Here is a 19,372-nt window from a genome sequence, read left to right on the forward strand (position 1 = left end):
TCATAGCTGGAGAAAACTTGGAAATACTAGATAACTTCAGGCAGAGCGTTCATGTCCTTTCCATGCCAGATCCAAGAGAACTAATCACTGTAATATCGGAGTAGAGGTTATTTGAGGATATCACTTGGAGGTGCTCCGAATCTCCCCAGCTTCATTTAATAGCCTATTATAGTGTAGTCATCTTTTCTTTATCTAAAGCAGTACTCCTCAAAGGGGATGCTGTGGGGGTACCTAGGTGGTCTAGTTGGTTAAGTGTCCAGCTCTTGATTTTGGCTCTGGTCATGACCTGAGGGTTGTGAGATCAAGCCCCACCTTGGACTCCATCCTGGGCATGGACCCTGCTTAAGATTCTCTCTCTCTCCCTCTCACTTTTTTCCCTCCCCAGCTTCTCTCTCTCCCCCTCTCAAAAAGAAAAGGTGAGGGATGCTATTGGAGTTCGATGGTGGCTTTTTTATGTTGTTTTGAGACACTGTACAACACATTGCAGGATATTTAACATCCCAAGGCCCCAGACACTAATTGCCAGAGTGCCCCCATCATACTGACCCACATTTCCAAATGCCCCCAAGGACATACTATTACGTACATACTACTTGGTTAGAAGCCATTGTTCCAAACTCTTTCATATTGATTTCTACTGATGAATACTGTAAGGGCCCCAGATAGGACAAATCTTAGCTTCAAACCCTGGAGCTATCTCTTTCAAAGATTATGACCTTAGGTGCTTCATTTGCCTCCTCTGTAAAATGGGGATAGCATTTACTTTGTAGGGTTCTTACGAAATTTAAAGGAAATAATGTATATTTTCTTCTCTCTCCTAGAATGAATTTCAGTAGTTTACTCTTTTATCTTTATCTTGAGAATCATCAGCACCTTAAATATAATCACAGACAGTCATTGCTTTATTCTGGCAAGTGGGAATTAGAACAAATGAATGGTGATTTTATAGATTTTAAGAGTCCTTATTTTTTACATGAATGTTAATTAATGATTTGAACAGAACCATTTGTGAATTCTGTGAGGTACTGGAAAAGGAAGTGGAAGGGGAGCTCAGACCTCCCAGTGCTGTCCCCAGCATTGGAATTGGCCCAAATTAATAACCCTCAGCTTTAAAGTGAGAGAGGGTAGGGAATCAAAGCAGAGACATTCATTAGTGAGCTTAAAAATCTCTTTCAGGTCTCCTAACTCAGGGAAAAGAACTAGGGGTGGTGGAAGGGAAGGTGGGCGGGGGGTGAAGGTGACTGGGTGACAGACACTCAGGAGGGCACTTGAAAGGATGAGCCCTGGGTGTTATTCTATATGTTGGCAAATTGAACACCAATAAAAAAAAAATTATGAATAAAAAAATCTCTGCTCTAAGCATTCTTTTTTTAGGCTTATTTGAGAGAGCAAGAGAGAGAGCATGCACACAAACAAAAGAATACAAGCAGGGGGAGCTGCAGAAGGAGGAGGGAGAAGCTGACTCTCCCCTGAGCAGGGAGCCTGATGCCCATGGTTCCTTGCTCTATCCCAGGACCCTGAGATCATGACTTGAGCCAGAGGCAGATGCTTAACCGGCTAAGCCACCAGGTGCCCCAGCACTAAGCATTCTTGATTCTCACAAGGAGAGCAGAGTGTCAGATTCTCAGATTCAATAGTTTTCTTCTTTAACTACTTTCCAAATATATGAGTAGTGGATGCAGGTCAAATCATTCAAACAGTGTAACTCAAACTGTAAAATTAGGATTGAAGGGCAGGAAAAATATCTAATGTTATATTTATTTTTGTGAGTTATTTTTGTGGTTTTCCTACAGATCATTTTAGCAGATTTCCGTATAGGTGTTTAACCATCCCTTTCCAGACAAATAATTAGTATAATTTTTGTATTTCTGGTTTTAAAGTGATTAATTCACATGACTTATGGAAAAAAGCACTGGACAGAAAGAAAAAGGGATGACACTTTAATAGTAATCTTCAAAACTTGGGAATATGTTGTGTTTTGTGGATTACTCAGGTCCTGCAACTTTTTAATCTACTTGTCTGAAGCATCCTGCAAATCTCCCCAAATATTACTGCTCAAAAACCTGGTGCATAGCCCTCCTGGAGGCCCAAGCTTCAGCATACTTAGAGAATTTCCTCAATTGAGCCCCTTCGGTAGGAGCTATAACAGACCAACTTTAGTTTCCAAATCTGTATCAGAGTGTTAAAGTATTATGTTATCTAGTACTAAAAACCATTCTGCGATTTAGAATTATGATTATTGTGAAATATTGCAATTGTTTTCATTATAGTTATTTATTTTCTCACATTTGTTGTGAGTTTTATCTTTGATATTTTGAAAAAAGGTGCCCCAAATCTATAACTTATTTCTGCAAAAAAAATTAAGTTTTTGATAGTAATGGGAAAACAAGATATGTTCTTATATTTATTTTTCTCAACTAAATATTCAGCTCTTTATTTTTATAAATTATTCAGAAAATTACATCATATATAGTGTAGTTATTATTAGTCTAGGGAGTCTTAATGGTTTTTCAGTACTAAATTGAGAGAAAACAAGCATTGAAAAGACCATTTTATTCCTTTAAGTGTTTCTGTACAGATATTAGTGCTTTTAAAACAGGAGCCTAAGAAGCAGCAGTGGCTAACATCTAGTTGTTCTGTACAAGCCTCTTGAATAATTTTTATTTTTACAAGAAATCACTTTTGAAGGTATACTCCATTTAATAATGTTTGATTAACTGAAAAGTAATATCTATCATGTATTAAAGACTGTATTAGGCATAAGGCTTGTCTGAGACTCTATGCTGTCACATTATATGTCTCATTTCCTTAAATTTTTAAAAAATACTTATTTATTTATTTATTCTACTTTACATTTTGTGGCTTTTTTATTTTCATGTATCTATTTTTTATTGGTGTTTAATTTGCCAACATATAGAATAACACCCACTGCTCACCCCGTCAAGAGCCCACCTCAGTGCCTGTCACTCAGTCACCCCTACCCCCCGCCCACTACCCCTTCCACCACCCCTAGTTCGTTTCCCAGAGTTAGGAGTCTCTCATGTTCTGTCTCCCTTTCAGATATTTCCCAATTATTTTTCTCCTTTTCCCTTTATTCCCTTTCACTATTTTTTATATTCCCCAAATGAATGAGACCATATAATGTTTGTTCTTCTCTGATTGACTAATCTCACTCAGCATAATACCCTCCAGTTCCATCCACGTCGAAGCAAATGGTGGGTATTTGTCGTTTCTAATGGCTGAGTAACATTCCATTGTATACATAGACCACATCTTCTTTATCCATTCATCTTTCAATGGACACTGAGGCTCCATCCACAGTTTGGCTATTGTGGACATTGCTGCTAGAAACATCAGGGTGCAGGTGTCCCGGCGTTTCATTGCATCTGTATCTTTGGGGTAAATCCCCAGCAGTGCAATTGCTGGGTCTAGGGCAGATATATTTTTAACTCTGAGGAACCTCCACACAGTTTTCCACAGTGGCTGCACCCTGGAATCCCCTATCTGCAGTTCATATTCCCACTAACAGTGCAGGTGGGTTCCCCTTTCTCCGCATCCTCTCCAACGTTTGTGGCTTCCTGCTGCGTTAATTTCCCCATTCTCACTGGTGTGAGGTGGTATCTCATTGTGGTTTTGATTTGTATTTCCATGATGGCAAGTGATGCAGAGCATTTTCTCATGTGCGTGTTGGCCATGTCTATGTCTTCTTCTGTGAGATTTCTGTTCATGTCTTTTGCCCATTTCCTGATTGGATTGTTTGTTTCTTTGCTGTTGGGTTTAATAGTTCTTTATAGATCTTGGAAACTAGCCCTTTATCTGAGACGTCATTTGCAAATACCTTCTCCCATTCTGTAGGTTGTCTTTTACTTTTGTTGACTGTATCCTTTGCTGTGCAAAAGCTTCTTATCTTGATCAAGTCCCAATAGTTCATTTTTGCTTGTGTTTCTCTTGCAAAAGAAAAGAAAAGAGAAGAGAAGAGAAGAGAAGAGAAGAGAAGAGAAGAGAAGAGAAGAAAGAGAAAGAGAATAAAATAAAAGAGAAAAAAAGAAAAGAAAAAAACGGGTGGGGGGTCAGAAACAAATCAAAAAACAAAAAAAACAAGGGGGAGTACCCTCTGATTCTGTGTACTGTAAATCCCTCGACCCCCCCTGGAACTTTCCAGTGCTGCTTGGTGAATAATTTGTTTTTCCCCTGTCCCCCTAGCTGGTCTCCTGGGGGAAGGGCCTGCTGTGCTGATTTTCAGGTGTTAGCACTTGGGGGAACTGCTCAGTCCCCTGCCTGCTGCAAGGCTCAGTGAAAGATGTTTAAACTGTTTATCAGGTGAGGCCACTGTGAGGCTCAGTGGGGGTTGTTTACCCCTTGAGGCCCCAGGAGGAGCAACCAGAGTAGTGGCAGCCAGCTCTCCAGCCCTACAGTCAGCTCCCGCAGTAACTCGGGAGCTCTTAGTCTGCAGGGGCCTGGAGACTCCGGGGCGGGGGCACTCATCTGCTCAGCTTGTGGCAGGAGCCTCCTTGTTGTCCTTGGCCCTCGCGGCTTCTACCTGTCAGCGAAGGAGGCCAGATACTGGGCTGTGTCCCCGGCGCCCTGGGCTCCCAGGCCTGTGCTGTTGGAATCCTGCTCCTGCCACGCAACCCCCTTCACGCGGAGCCGCAGCTGGAGCCCCTCCGAGCTACTCCCCGGTCTAGCCAAGTGCACTGCAGCCCTTTAGGCAGCTCGGCTCTGGGGTGTGGCGTGCTGTCCCCGGGGTGCAGGTGTCTGTTAGTGCCTCTGGGAGCCTGAGGGCATCCCCACCCTCCTGGGTCCTGCTCCAACTTCCTGTGAGCCCCTTTCCATCTGGGAAGATTGGTGAAGCTCCTGCTTCTCCGGGACGGAGCTTTCCTGTCCTGGGGACACCGTCCCCAGCCTTAGCCGGCTCCACATGGGGCCCCTTCCCCTTGGATGCTTTTTGTTTCTTTATTTCTTTTTCCCCGTCCTCCTACCTTGATAGATGCATGAAGTCTTCTCACTGTAGCGTTCCAGCTGTTCTCTCTTTAAATCTCAGGCCAAATTGGTAGATTTTGAGGATTATTTGAAGGTTATCTTGGTAATTTGGTGGGGAGAGGTGACTTGGGAACCCTACTCTTCCACCATCTTGCCCAGAATACTTTTCTGACATTCTTCAGCTACACATATTTAGGGCACTAATTACTTGTAATGAAAAACTGACTTAATTTTTCACATCAACCCTTTTAAGTTATTTAACTTCCTGTGTACTGTATTCTGAATGCTGTTCAGTTAAAGAGACTGCGATCTGTAAAAATATGTGTTTTCTATCTGCTTTTCAATCTGGAGATAGGGGATTCCATGGGTCGGGGTTATTGGATAATACCCCTGGAGAAGATATAAACAGGTAGGCCTCGGTGATATGTGTATACGTGTGTATAAGCCCAAAACAGCAAGAATTTTTAACAGAATCCTTTGAAAAATCACTAGGGGTGGTGAAAGGGGAGGAGCGAGGGGGTGGGGGTGATTGGGTGACGGGCACTGAGGGGGGCACTTGACGGGATGAGCACTGGGTGTTATTTTGTATGTTGGCAAATTCAACACCAATAAAAAATAAATTTATTATTAAAAAAAAGAATCCTTTGAGAAATCAATAGAAAAAGCCCTGTGCCCTTTGCTGAAAAATTGTAAATCTCTACTGTCCTAGTGACGATCTTTGTTGATTTCTAAAAATGTGTCTCTCTTGGGTTTAAATCTGAGAACGGTGTGCTGTCAGAATTGATTACATGAGCAGACTTTTTTTTTCTTTGTGCTTCTAAGGATATCCTGAGATCTGTTTAATTGGACACTGAAGGCAGAGCATCTGGCCTAACTTCAGTTAAAAACAAAGGAAAAAATGCCTGTAATTTAATATAAACATATGGTGCCATCTGATTCTCCAAAGATATCCCTACCTTAAATATTAGTGCTTAAAACTAGCTTCTTTTTCTTTTCTTTTCCTTCCCCACCTTAGCTACATTTTTTTTTTTTTATGTAACTGGCTTAGGAGGTCTGTGCAAATCAAACAGGGTTTGGGATCGAGATGGTTTTTACTGCAAGATGAGAATATTCACTCATTACAGGCCCCCAGACATGTGGGAGATGATCTTCAGTAGGACAGTAACCAATACACTTCATCTTCATGAAAATTCAAATAAAAGATGATGCTATTTGGAAGACAAGTTTTGACAGGAAAAAATTATATTTTGGCTGAAAGGTTAGTTAGATGCAGGAAAATGATACTAAGAGGAATATCTTCCTTATTCCTTAGACTTTAAAAATGTTCAATTTATTACCTCAGGGTTTGGTATCAAATTAAAAATAGATAAATGGAGACTTTAATAGTAGCCATCTGTCTGGAGAGTTTTTATTTGGTTTGTCTGGAGAGAGGAAGGATGGCTTAGATTATCTTTGAATGTCTCTTAGATATTTCAAGAGGGGAATGCTGTGGGTAGGGTGGGAAGATACAAATCACATGAGCAGATGATCTTACAGCTTCAGGGAAGTGTTAAGACTGGGAAGGGGAACAAGGCACTTCAGAGTTGGAGGGAACAGGTAGCCTGCAGAGAGGAACTCAGAAGTCATTTGGTTCAGGGTGTTTTGAATAAAATAAATAGTGGTTCTGTTAATGAACAAAAAGAAGTATCTCAGCTATGAATATGTAAGCAACTCTACAGTACACTGCTGTCTATGATCTTGTTGCTATGAGAATATAAGTAATCCTGAATCGATATGTAAAATGGATGTATTGAAAGGGACAGGTTTCATCAGAAGTTTAATATAAAATTAAATGGTGCTTGTCTCCTAAGCTGTGATGTGGTGTGAGATGGTTACAGACAACCAGAGTGAATACATCTAATGGACCGGAAATAAGTCACTAATACTGAATACTTGGACCTGGTTGGAGGCAAAGGGCCTGGGAAAAAGCTGAAATATACAAAGAGCCAACGATGCCCCTGGCCGAGTGTCCTTACTCTAATAAGTCACAGAGAAATCTTTGTTACATTTCACATCTTTGAAGAAAGAATTCCAAATGTCAGACACATCTGATGTATATTGTACTTCCTACTGGGCAGCCAATGTATGACTCAGAGGTAGTTTCTGTGAGTAGTGCTGTCCTCTCCAATGGAGATATGTCCCTGACAGAGCCATTGGGGTTTCCCTACATAAAAAAAAAAAGTTGGATTGTGTGGATTCCAACAGTAATGGTGTTCTGGAAGAGAGTGTCTGTTTGTGTAAATGGAGGTCTCAGTCCTTGGATTCCCCAGAAGATTTATGTGGGGATCTGCACTCCAATAAAGATAGCCAGAAAGAATGTAGTAAATGCAAAGCGGTTCGTTAAAGCAAAAAAAGTGCACTTTCAAGGTGGAAGAATAGGCAGGTTCTGAGAGGTGGAACCGGCTCCTAGGTTGTTCTGGAATTGGGTATTACTGGGCCTCTCTGGGCTGGGAGGAGCTGTGATCTGCAGTGAGGTGGTCTCTTAATGGAGGCTGCCTCCAGTCATTTGGGAAACTCCTCCCACAAGTTGGGAGTAAGAGTTTGACCCTCTGAGGTTTGGCAGCCTTCTCCGTGGGGGGGGGGATAGAGTGTTGTACCCATTATGCAAATACATTATAATGAGTCTAGGGGTTACCTTGGGGTAGGGGTGGAAGGGGAGAGAGCATGTTCTACACCTGAGGCATTTGATCTGCCCACCCCAAGGTCTTAGAAACTACAAAGGAGGCCATTGTCTTCCCAGGATTTTTTTTTTAATTTTTATTTATTTATTATAGTCACAGAGATAGAGAGAGAGGCAGAGACATAGGCAGAGGGAGAAGCAGGCTCCATGCACCGGGAGCCTGATGTGGGATTCGATCCCGGGTCTCCAGGATCGCGCCCTGGGCCAAAGGCAGGCGCCAAACCGCTGCGCCACCCAGGCATGCCTCTTCCCAGGATTTTAATGTGTAGCTTATTTATCACCAGCCTTGCCTCTGCTCCTCTCCCCATCATTTCCCTTTAAAGACTGGGGACCGTGCCTTAGGGTGTTCCTTCCACTGCTTCAGTCTCCCTTCTGCAAAACAGTCGCAGATTTTAAAATCTGATTCTAAGAAAATTTTTGTTTCAAGAATCTAATGGCATTGCTGCTCATTCTGCTTCATTTAGCTCTTTGTCAAGGTAAACAGTTTTGTTACTGTAGCTACAGAGGAACCGGGAAAGGAGACTTCATACCCAATTATCTAACGTGACTTATTTAATGATTTATTCACTGTCCTTAAAGAACAGTGAGTTGATGTCCTCTTTGAGGAGGGGCATGGAGAGTTCTATGTATCCCAGCAGTCTTTCTGGACACTTCTGACGTTACCCAATGGGCAGTGAGGGGTAAGCAGCAACATAGCACAGTTTTCAAGTGCCTCCCAAAGGAGATCTCAGTATGAGCTTTCCTAGTGAGAAGTTACAAATTCCCATGGCTTCTCACCTAAACATATGAGATATAAATAGTAGGTGTTTATAGTCCTGAGTTCTTCTTTTAGCAGTTACAATATCAAAAATTAAATTTCTGCTTCTCATGGAGGTCTCGCATTTTGTCAGCAAGATTTTTAAATGATTATTGAGGATCCTTTGGCATTTAAGAAAACAGGAATTGTTTGAGACACATGGCAGTGAATGGTATAAAGACAGAACAGGAAAACTGCATTTTTTCTGGACAATATATGCTAAAATCTTGACATATCAGTGTTTGGAGCTCATGTAGCAGATGTTTTGATGTAACAGTCTTTTGGAGGTAACTTGACCTCTGCAGATGGCTTCCTAGTCTGTACATCAGTATGTGGCTGGACCTGTGCAGTTTGTTTGATGTCCCTGCCCCTCATTTTCTTGGTTGCTTCTGTGCCACTCCCGGGGCCTTTCTAATTGCCTTCTATGTGCTGTTCTCTCTGGGTAGGAGCACTCTGTCTCCAGCCCTCCACTGGCCACTGGCCAGTCCCTACCTTCTTTAGAGCTCCTCTCAGGTCAGAGAGGCTGTATCATCTCTTCTGAGATTGCTCAGCTCCCCTCACTCTGCCTCCTTCTGCTCTGCTTGAGTTGTCTTCACAGCTCTTACCTTTACCTGAAGTGATATCCTATGCTTGTTTGTTCTTAAGTGCTGCAACGATGTCCAGTTCCAGCTGTCTTGTTCACTGAAAGATTCATAGTGCCTTAAGTTGTACCTGGCACATGGTAGGGACTCAGTGAATTATGTCCAGTGAATGCATGATTGTCCAAATGGATCATTGGGAAATTCAGACATTATTAGGCTCGTGGTGCTTTATTTTATTAAATGAAGTTTTGGAGATGTAGAATTTGTTTATCCCCACCCCAAGTCTGCAAAGGTGAATTTATATTCTTATATTTGTGTTACTTGGTATTAGAGATCTGAAGTGCTGATCACTCACTCCTTTCCTCCTCCCCTGGATTCCAATGGAATTTAAACACACAGTGAGTTGGATGGAGATTGATTTTTCCATTATTAAACTGAGCACCGCCTGATAACCTACAGCGTGGGGGCCTTGGAGAAGCTTGAGTTGAAGCAACTTGGTTTCCAGAATGTAAAATGAGCTACCCACTCCTTTGGCAGTTACCTCTCTCCCTCCAACTGAATGTTGAGTGGGTCTGACCAGGAAGCCTTATGGCATGAAACAAAAGACAGAGGGCGCACTGACCTCAACAAGCCATGAGCAGGCCATGAAAAGACAAAATGGAACCTATTTTATTTATCTACTATTTAGAAATGTGAAAATGTGGCTCAGTGGATGTCAGATTCTACTGGTTTCATTGGCAAGTTCTCCTCATATGGAAAAGATTCAGGAAACAGGTGGAGAGTGAAATTGAAAGGATTGCTCCAGCTCTGCCCCCCTCAAGTGGGAACCAAGCAGTATCCCCTTTTCAGTGGGAAAAGGGGGACAGGTTGCAATTATGGTTGTCCCCTGGGTGGTTGCAGTTGCAACACGTCTATTAAAATATACCAACTAACAAATAATTTGAACCAGAAAAGAGCTATCAACTCTGAGAGTTGCTGCAATTGTGAGTCGTCTAGACATCTGCCAAATAAAATAGTAGGTTCTATTTGTACATATGTTTAAGGGGGAGAATGGATGTTAATCCAGCATCTATTCAACATCTGTCAATAAGAAATGTGTATCCTTATGAGAAAATATCATATCCTACTCTTGATATGTTTAGTATGACTAATACTAACTTCATGTCCAAACTCAGCAGCTTTTTATGTTTCAGGTTCGTGGGAGTAAGGGAGAAGTACTATACATTTTGGATGCTACCAACCCTCGACACTCCAACTGGCTTCGCTTTGTTCATGAGGCACCATCTCAGGAGCAGAAAAACTTGGCTGCCATTCAAGGAAGCTTATTTGCTTCTTATTTGTACTATGTACTGTGAGAGGAATGAACCAATTTATAACTGCACTCCCTGTTTTAAATTTATTCCCAATGACCTGCTTCAAATAACAGTAACTAACTCATAAAGCAGAGAAATCTCATGTATTCAGCATATGCAGAAAAGGGTTAAATCTAGTTGTAAATTGACACCAGATCATTCTCTTTATGAGAATTCTTGAGGGAATGAATTACATGCTCTGATAATGTCCTTGGCAGATCTTGTTTTCAAGTACTTTTGATTCATTCAGTGAACATTTATTGATAGTTTCTTTACTTGATGGTTTATTTGGCTCATAGTGCAATATTCTGTGTTATTACTTGGGAAAGGCTTCATGGAGAAATTTTATTTGGGTATATCCTCATGACTAGATTTTGAGCTTCTCGAGGATAGTGTATTAGCCAGTGTTTCCCAGAGAAATAGAACTGATAGGATCTAGATATCTGTCTTTCTGTCTATCTATTTATATATATCTCTATCTATCGAAAGATTCATTCCAGGGAATTGGCTCACGTGGTTATGGAGGCTGGCCAAGTCCAGAATATGCAGAACAAGTGTCCCACTTTGAATCTAGAGGCCACAGGCTGACGTAGAAGAACCAGTGTCCCACTTTACACACCGTTAGGCTGGAAGAGCAGATATTCTAGTTTGAAGATCATCAAGCAGGAGAATCCTCTTATGTGGAGGAGGATCACCCTGTTGTTCTGTTCAGGTCTTCAACTGATAGGATGAGGCTCACCCACACTGGAGGACAATTTGCATTAGTCAAGTCCATCTATTTAAATGTTAATCGCATGCCAGAACACCCTCACAGAAACACCCAGAATGATGTTTGAACAACTATCTGGTGATCCTGTGGCCCAGTCAAGTTAATACATAAAATTAACCATCCTCAGTAGGAACCGTATTTTATTGAATTCCATATCCCTGTATCCTTGCCTAGTGCTGCACATTACATTGGGCTCTGACAGAAACTGTGAGTTGAACATAGCTGATTCCTCAGCAGAAATTCCGCCAAGATGAGAAAAAGTTAAGCAATAAGTTTTTAGAGGAGTCCTCTAATTAAAACTCCTTTATCAGATGGTTAACAGAATGAAGAAACATTGCAATTCACTGGGAAATTGGTTGATTGCATGTGAAAGCACAGCTCCTGGTACCTAAGCTGCAAAAAAAAAGCAAAGCTATGGTTGGCAGAAGTAAGAGAGAAGGGAAAGAATAAGGAAACTAATATTTTTTTAAGAATTTACCATGTGCGGGCAGGCCCAGTGGCTTAGCGGTTTAGCACTGCTTTCTGCCCAGGGCGTGATCCTGGGGACCCGGGATCAAGACCCATGTCAAACTCCCTGCATGGAGCCTGCTTCTCCGTCTGCCTCTCTCACTCTCTCTCTCTCTCTCTCTCTCTCTCTAATAAATAAATTAATAATCTTTAAAAACAAAGAATTTACCATGTTTATTGTTCTAGAAGCTTCATTGTACATCATGTCATTTACTCTGATCCGAAAGACTGTAAATTTAATAATTTGCTGAGAGTTATGCTGATTTCACTCCATTCTGAGTGTAAAGTCCACAGTCAGAAGAGGGAAAATGCACAGAATTAGGTTTTAAAGTAACCAGAAAGGATAGTCATCTAGAATATTCCATTTCCTGATGTTATTAGCTAACCATATTTTCTCCATACAGATAAGCATTGGATAACCAATGTAATTACTGTCTTTTTTTTGTCTGGATAAATGATAGATGCCTCTTACAAAAGGCTAGATTGGGCTGGAAAATAGAATCTTTTTGGCAGCTGGAGATATTCAAGCCACTTTTTAGGTTATTTATGATATACGTTGATCCAACCACAAATTTCAACTGATATTTTTAAATGTGCATACATTAATTTTTTCCAAGCATTTTGTATTTTTTATGGCTTCCTGATGCAGTCCTCTTCCAGCACCTCCAGCATGACCTCACAATTTTAATTTACAAACTCAGTTCAAGTGTCTCCTTGTGAATGTTACTGATATCAAAAAGCCTACATGTAGACTCATGGAATTTACTTTAGGCAAACCCACTGTTTTGTGTTCTTTCTTTATTCTGTGTTTTAGAGAATGTTATTCTGTTTAAACTACATTTTTTCCTTATGCTTAAATAGTAACTCTTACCTTTGCTCAGCTGCCTTTTGTTTGTGACCTTTCTTCCTATTGGTGGTTATGTCTGTATCATCGATAACACTCTACGTTTGCCCAGACTCCCAAAGGATTGGCTGCTCAGCTTTGAGTTCCCTTTAACTGTATATTTTGCTTGCAATGATCCCTTTAGGTAATGGAATACTATGTCGGTAAGTTTTTATATCTACCTTTTACCCACATCACTCCTCTAGGCCCTACTTATGTATTTCTTTATAAGGGAACCACCTGCACGTCTCTCTTGTTTAGTAGCCGGTGTTGCAAAGACTCACACAGTTCTCCCGGTCATTCGGTCATTCAGTGTCGTACCTGTCTTCTGCTATGTCAGGTGCGCTTCCTTCCTTGAAATAGAGTAGGAATCTACAGAAGATGACTGTTGGCAACTTTGATACTCTCAGAAATTATTGTTCGATTTAAGAGGAGGTGAAGTGGGGGTGGGACTGGAAGAGGATTCATAAACTAGAAGATCTGTGAAGTTTCATATTCAAATTAATTAGAATCTGTTCAGAGGCCAGTGTGAGAGCCTTTTGGTGCACAAGTGATGACAGTGTCTTTAATTCCTTTTAACATTATCTTGGCTTTTCCTTAGAGTGGGATCGAGTGCACTCTGTGTTCCTTGCCACAGAGCACAGTATGGATCTTTGTTCGCTCCCTTGGCGGAACGTCTGTTTTCCTTGAATGCTAGCTGGAGTAGCAGACTGTTCAGGGTTCAGAATCACATCTGAGCTGGGAGCAGAGGACCCAGCTATAATGGGTCACAAGGCTGACAGTGATGTCAGCCTTCTGATTCGGTGGAATAATCTCCTGAGGGTTGCATTCCAGAAACATCGAGCTGGTAGGAGAAGACCATAATGTTTCCTGCTTAACATTATGAATCACTTACATTCCAAATTGTATCTGAAATTTGGGGTATTCAGGAAATTTCTTGTTTGAGCTGTATGTCCCAGGATTGGAGTAAATGAGAAACATTTGTGGCTATGTGGCTTGCTTGGTGGAAAACATCAATAGTTGGTCCAATTTTTTTGGACAAGGGATTAAGAATTTGAAGTCTGTTTTGGCAGAGAATTGGAACTCCTTTTTGGAGACTTAGTTCTCTGGTAGTTTTGCAATTTATTTGATTTTGGAAGATTTGCTTTGGAAATGATGATTTAAATATATGAATTATTGAAGGATCTCATAAGCAAAAAATTCTTCCCACATGCACACATTTCAGAACAATTCATTGAACTGTATGTTCAGACTTCTGAAAAGTATTTCCAACTGAACCAGAAAATTCTAAGTGTGAAAGATGTGGCTTAAAATGAACCAAAAGAATTCTTAGGCTCCATAAAAAATGGGTGATTCTTATGACTAAGTATTAATTTCTTTACACCAAAGGAAAAATGTAATATTGGAAGAAATATTTGACCTACTCAGATTTTACAGGCTTTTAAAAATTTCTGATCTTTTCATAGAAAATTATTTATGTACAGAATTACATCATTTAAAGTCAAGACTTTGAATTCTTGGAATATTTTAGATATAGTGCTACATCTCATGTTCTTAAAGACATAGTTCCAGGCATCCCTTCCTGGGACTTTTTTGCAGCATAATATCAACATAAATGAAAAGGTGGCTTGGTGTTATAAGAAAAAGGAGCATATAGAAAACCTGGGTTTTTGGAACACCTCATGAGGGATGTCAGGTTGTGGGGATGGACTGAATATGTTGAGAGAGCACTAGGTATTGAGCCAAACTTGTGATGTCAACAAAGCTTTGTCCCAATTCTGATGTCAGTTTCGTTTTCCCATTAGCAGGAGAGCTATTTTATTACATATTATTTTCTCTCCTTTCTCTGCCTTGTGCAAGGCTGGGTAGTCTTAGGCAGTTTATCTTGGAGTCTTCTGGTGACACATGATATTTCAAAATGGTCAAGCCAAGAGATCAAATGTGGATTCCTGTGAGAGAAGCAACTTGATTGTTTCTAAAGCACAGACAAGACTTTCTCCATTGTCATGAAGACATTGAGATCCATGGGCTTATTAAATGTTGTTGATGCAGCATTCAGATCGCAGGGGCACCAACCTAGCAACCAAAAAAAAAAAAAAAATCAACTGGATTTTTCATTTATACCAAAAATTATAAAGACTTTTCTCTAATTCAGTTTCTTTTCTGTTTTTTAAATCAGATTTATATAAATGTTTTTTTAATAATTTTTCTAGACTCTGTTACAGAATATTAGGGAGCAGCTATCTAATGATTTCTTTAGTAATACCATAATAATATCAGTTAAATATCTTGGAGATCTTTTAATGGATTATTTTATAGTAAAGTACATATTTGTCTTTCCTTAGTTAAAAGTTTAAAATAAGTACAATTAGAAGCAGTAGGTCCTATGAAATTTTAAGTACTAGCCCTACTGTGGCTACATATTACTATAGGAAGTTAAATTATTATATTACTTATAAATATATTATTTTAATTCAATTGGAGATTATCCGCAAGTCAAACGACTATTTTTAGAAATATCCTTAAGCTGTATAGATTGATAACTTTGAAATACATCATTTAATCCTTAATAATGATGATGGTGACGGCAGCTAGCACAGAATAGGTACTATGTGCCTATAAGTGGTCATGTGTATTAGAACCTTAATATGTACCATGAATATGTGAGGAAGGCACTAGAATTGTCCCCTCCTCTGTCAGGTGAGGTTGCTGATACAGAATCTAAGTAACTTGCCTGAGCCACACAGCCATTGAGTAGCTGGATAGGAACTGAGTCCAGGTAATTTGTCTTCCCTGTCCACCGTGTAAACCTCTGTGCTCTAATACCTTAGAGTTAATTTGCAAAAGAGTAAACACAGATTTTAAAAGCCTTCCATGCTTCTGAATTTACTATTTAGATAGTTTTGAAACTACTGAACATTTGCAAACAGTTTCATTTAAGAATATACATAGTTTAGAGTTATTTAGAACTCATGTTCCTTGATATTTTTAAGTTCTCAAAACATCCTGAATTCATTCAAAGGCATTGCACCTTCTTTTCTTTTATACAAAAGTCATGCGTAGGCAATATGTGTTTTAGCCTCTTTTTCCCTTTGGTGAGGGAAATTAGCTTTGTTGGAGGATGAGGAAAAGTTAGAGTCAGTGGACAAAACAAACACTTGATATAGAAGTAGAAAGAATGCAGAACTGAGCCCAGTTTGGATTCTGTTAAGAAAGGCAATTTAAAGGCCTAATTTCTGGCCCTGACCCTTGTTGGCTGAACACTTCACTTGATGCATTCATTCAACTGATAGCCCTCGAGCATCTGCTGTGGGCCAGGGCCTGTACAAAACTGAGCCCAGTTTGGATTCTGTTAAGAAAGGCAATAAATGCCTAATTTCTGACCCTTGTTGGCTGAACACTTCACTTGATGCATTCATTCAACTGATAGCCCTCGAGCATCTGCTGTGGGCCAGGGCCTGTACAGAACACTGGACATGTTATAGTTCAAAAGATAATCTAGTCACTGTTTCCATAGTGGTAAAAATAATCTTGGAACTCTTGTTTCTGTTGTGAATTAATGATGATAATACCTACCTCATTGGATTTTGTGAAGATTAAGTTAAATAAGATAACATAAGCAAAACACCTGGCCCCTATGTGTGCCATATAAGTTAGCAAGTATTTTTATCACCACTCTGCCATGTGTATAGTTTTTGTCTCTGTAGTTTTGTTTCTATATAAAACAGAGCAAAGTCTGTTTTATTTCTCTAACATCTCAAGGTAGCTGGTATAAATCCCAAGCATGCCAAAGACGTTTAAGTAAATAATCACCACTCAAGGAACAACGTGCTATGTGGATGACAGTCCTAACGGGCCTACTCCCAATGAGGACAGCAGCAGCCTAGTGCCCTGTTCCTGGGCTCCTCAGTTGGATGCACAGGGAAGCATGTGTTCGCTTAGGCCACTTGAATATTGTTTACCGGGGCCATCGTACTGGCTATGGCTGGGTGGCCTGTCTTCTCTTTGGAAAGGTTACTAGGACTTTATAAATGTAAGAAATGTCCTGTAGGGAAGATATCTTGTTGTGCTGTGCAGAGACCTTTATTAGATATGGTGGTTTGGCAGCTTTAGAGATAGGTTTAAGATCATTATTATTATGCTAAACCGCTTTCAGCTTTTTAAGAGAAGCAGGTTTTGTGCCAGCTGATTGTTTCTTAGTCAACCTTGTGCCTGCAGTCAGCTACCTTTCCGAATGGGGAATGCTGGATGTTAGTAGGTAGGGTCTTTAGAAATCATTTAAGTGAGCCTACACCTTCATAATTTGTAGGGCAGTAAAGCCTACCGCTGAGGCATCAACCAAGGAGAAGCTAGAGTGTTTGTTTCCTAACTGCGCTGCGGCCTTTGTTAACAGGATTGGTGATACTGAAAGTATGAAATAGAATTTAAAAAAGGAATTCTGTGAAATTCTTCTTTGGGAGGAAAAGTGCTGAGTCTTCGATTTTATATTTAAAGTTATTATTATTACTAATTGAAAATTAAATTCTATTTAATTTCTAATTTAACATTTTAAGTGAATTTGAAGCAGAATTGTTTAAGATTTTCCCAATACCTCTAGAATAGAAATCTAGAGTAATATATCCATGGGCCCACTTAGAGAAATGATTTACTTATATATGTGTTTTTGTCACTGAACTGAGTTCCTCAAGAACTGAACTGAGGAACATAGAACAGCTATGTTTATTTTCTTACTGCCCACCCTGGCAGTCGGGGCTCAGTGAATGCTGGGTGATCTGGCCTCCTCTGTTCCCTTTCGTTTCTCTCCTGATGCAGTACACCTCGTCCAGTGTGCCTTTTCAATTCGGAAGAAAGCTTATGTCTCTTTCCTTGGAAGTCACAGAAAGCAAATTCTTCCACTTGAACTCTGGTCTGCTGTTCATGTGCATGGAAGTATTTGTTCTGGCAAAGTGTTACATTTTTACCCTGGGATTGCTGAGTATGTACTGGTATGTGTGTACACATTTTGGTCTACTGTGTAAGTAGCTTATCTCTGAGCCACATAACTGTGTGGCCAACAGCATCTTGTTGTTAGGTCATAGATCTTTTTATGGTTATTACCACAGATAATCAGAGCCTTCGATTAAGATACCCCATTGACTAAGAACCTGGCAGTCCTGTCTGGACTACTCAGAAACCTGGATATAGAGCAGTGAAATGACTAAGGTTCATGTGAAGATGGTATTTGCTGCAGGGTTCTTTCAAATTATGCTTAACAAATGTAATAATGAAAGTTTAGTATTCTAAAATTAATCCACATTGCATTAAATACACAGGTTTAAGAAGAGATATGGTAAAAACTAAAAAGGAGAAAGTTTACAATCTTTTGTTGCTAAAAACTATGATGAAAAGAAGAGGCATTCGAGTTAGATTCAGTAAGGCAAATAACATGAATACATCACTTATCACAAGAGGAAATTAAAAGAATATAACACTTTTAAGTGTTAAATCTAATATCTAGACAACTAAAATTAAACATACATATTGCTTGTTTCCAGACAGGATTTCTTTGTGTAGGAAGATAAAGAAGAAAATGCCTTTTTTTTTAATTGGGGATATATTTTATGATGAGTATTAGATTATTTTTTAATGATTGGTATAAAAATAGTCAATAAGCTGCAAAGTGAAGTTAATTTAATGCACATAACATAAAACACTTGAATTAGCTAGATTTAGTTCTTTATGAAGGAAAGTTGTGTTTCTAGGGAGATTTTTATTCAAGAAAAATGTATTCCATCTAGTAACATGAGTGGATACTCATAAACGATTCAGCCACTACTTAGCCATTCAAAATAAAATGTGAAGTTCTACATTGTATCATTGAATTAATAAAATATTCAAAAGAAGGTTTAAAATTTGTCTTGTAATATAAATTTTTATGATTTATATTTATACTTTATATAATTCAGTGAATGTAACCTGCACAATAAAGATGTATTCAGCTAAGTATATTAAATTATGAGAATTTGAGAAACAAGCTCACAGAACATTAAGAAAAATGTTTCTTAGAACCTTAGGAAAAATGTTTCCTAGAACTTTAGTCATCCTTCATTGTGCCTTAGCCCTCTTTGGAAATCTCACATGATCCAAAAAAGACTGCTCAGGAAGGGAGACAGAACATGAAGACTCTTAACTCTGGGAAATGAACTAGGGGTGGTGGAAGGGGAGGTGGGCGGGGGGTGTGACTGGGTGGTGGGCACTGAGGGGGGCACTTGATGGGATGAGCACTGGGTGTTATTCTGTATATTGGCAAATTCAACACCAATAAAAAAATAAATTTATTATTAAAAAAATCAAAAATAAAAGAAATCCTGTGCCTAAAAAAAAAAAAAAAAAAAAAAGACGGCTTGGAGAAAAGAAAAAGGAAGATAAGTTACTGAGTTGTAGGCCACTGTTTGTGGTGCTTTATTGCATCAAGAGGGTACAGAGTTGAATAGAAGAGGAGTTCTAACTCCTAACTCTGGGAAACGAACTAGGGGTGGTGGAAGGGGAGGTGGGCGTGGGGTGGGGGTGACTGAGTGGCAGGCACTGAGGTGAGCAATGACGGGATTATTCTGTATGTTTACAAATTGAACACCAATAAAAAATAAATTAAAGAAAGGAAGAGGAGTTCTAAAATGTGGCCTTCCCTTTTGTGGAGTTTGTTTAACAAGAGTCTAAAAAGTAATTAAATATATTATTATCATGGCTGACTTCTGTCAAAACTATACACACTATTATTCTTAATTAAATGCATAATCAACTGACTG

This window comes from Vulpes vulpes, chromosome 4, assembly GCF_048418805.1.
Source record: "Vulpes vulpes isolate BD-2025 chromosome 4, VulVul3, whole genome shotgun sequence".
In the NCBI taxonomy this organism is placed as follows: Eukaryota; Metazoa; Chordata; class Mammalia; order Carnivora; family Canidae; genus Vulpes; species Vulpes vulpes.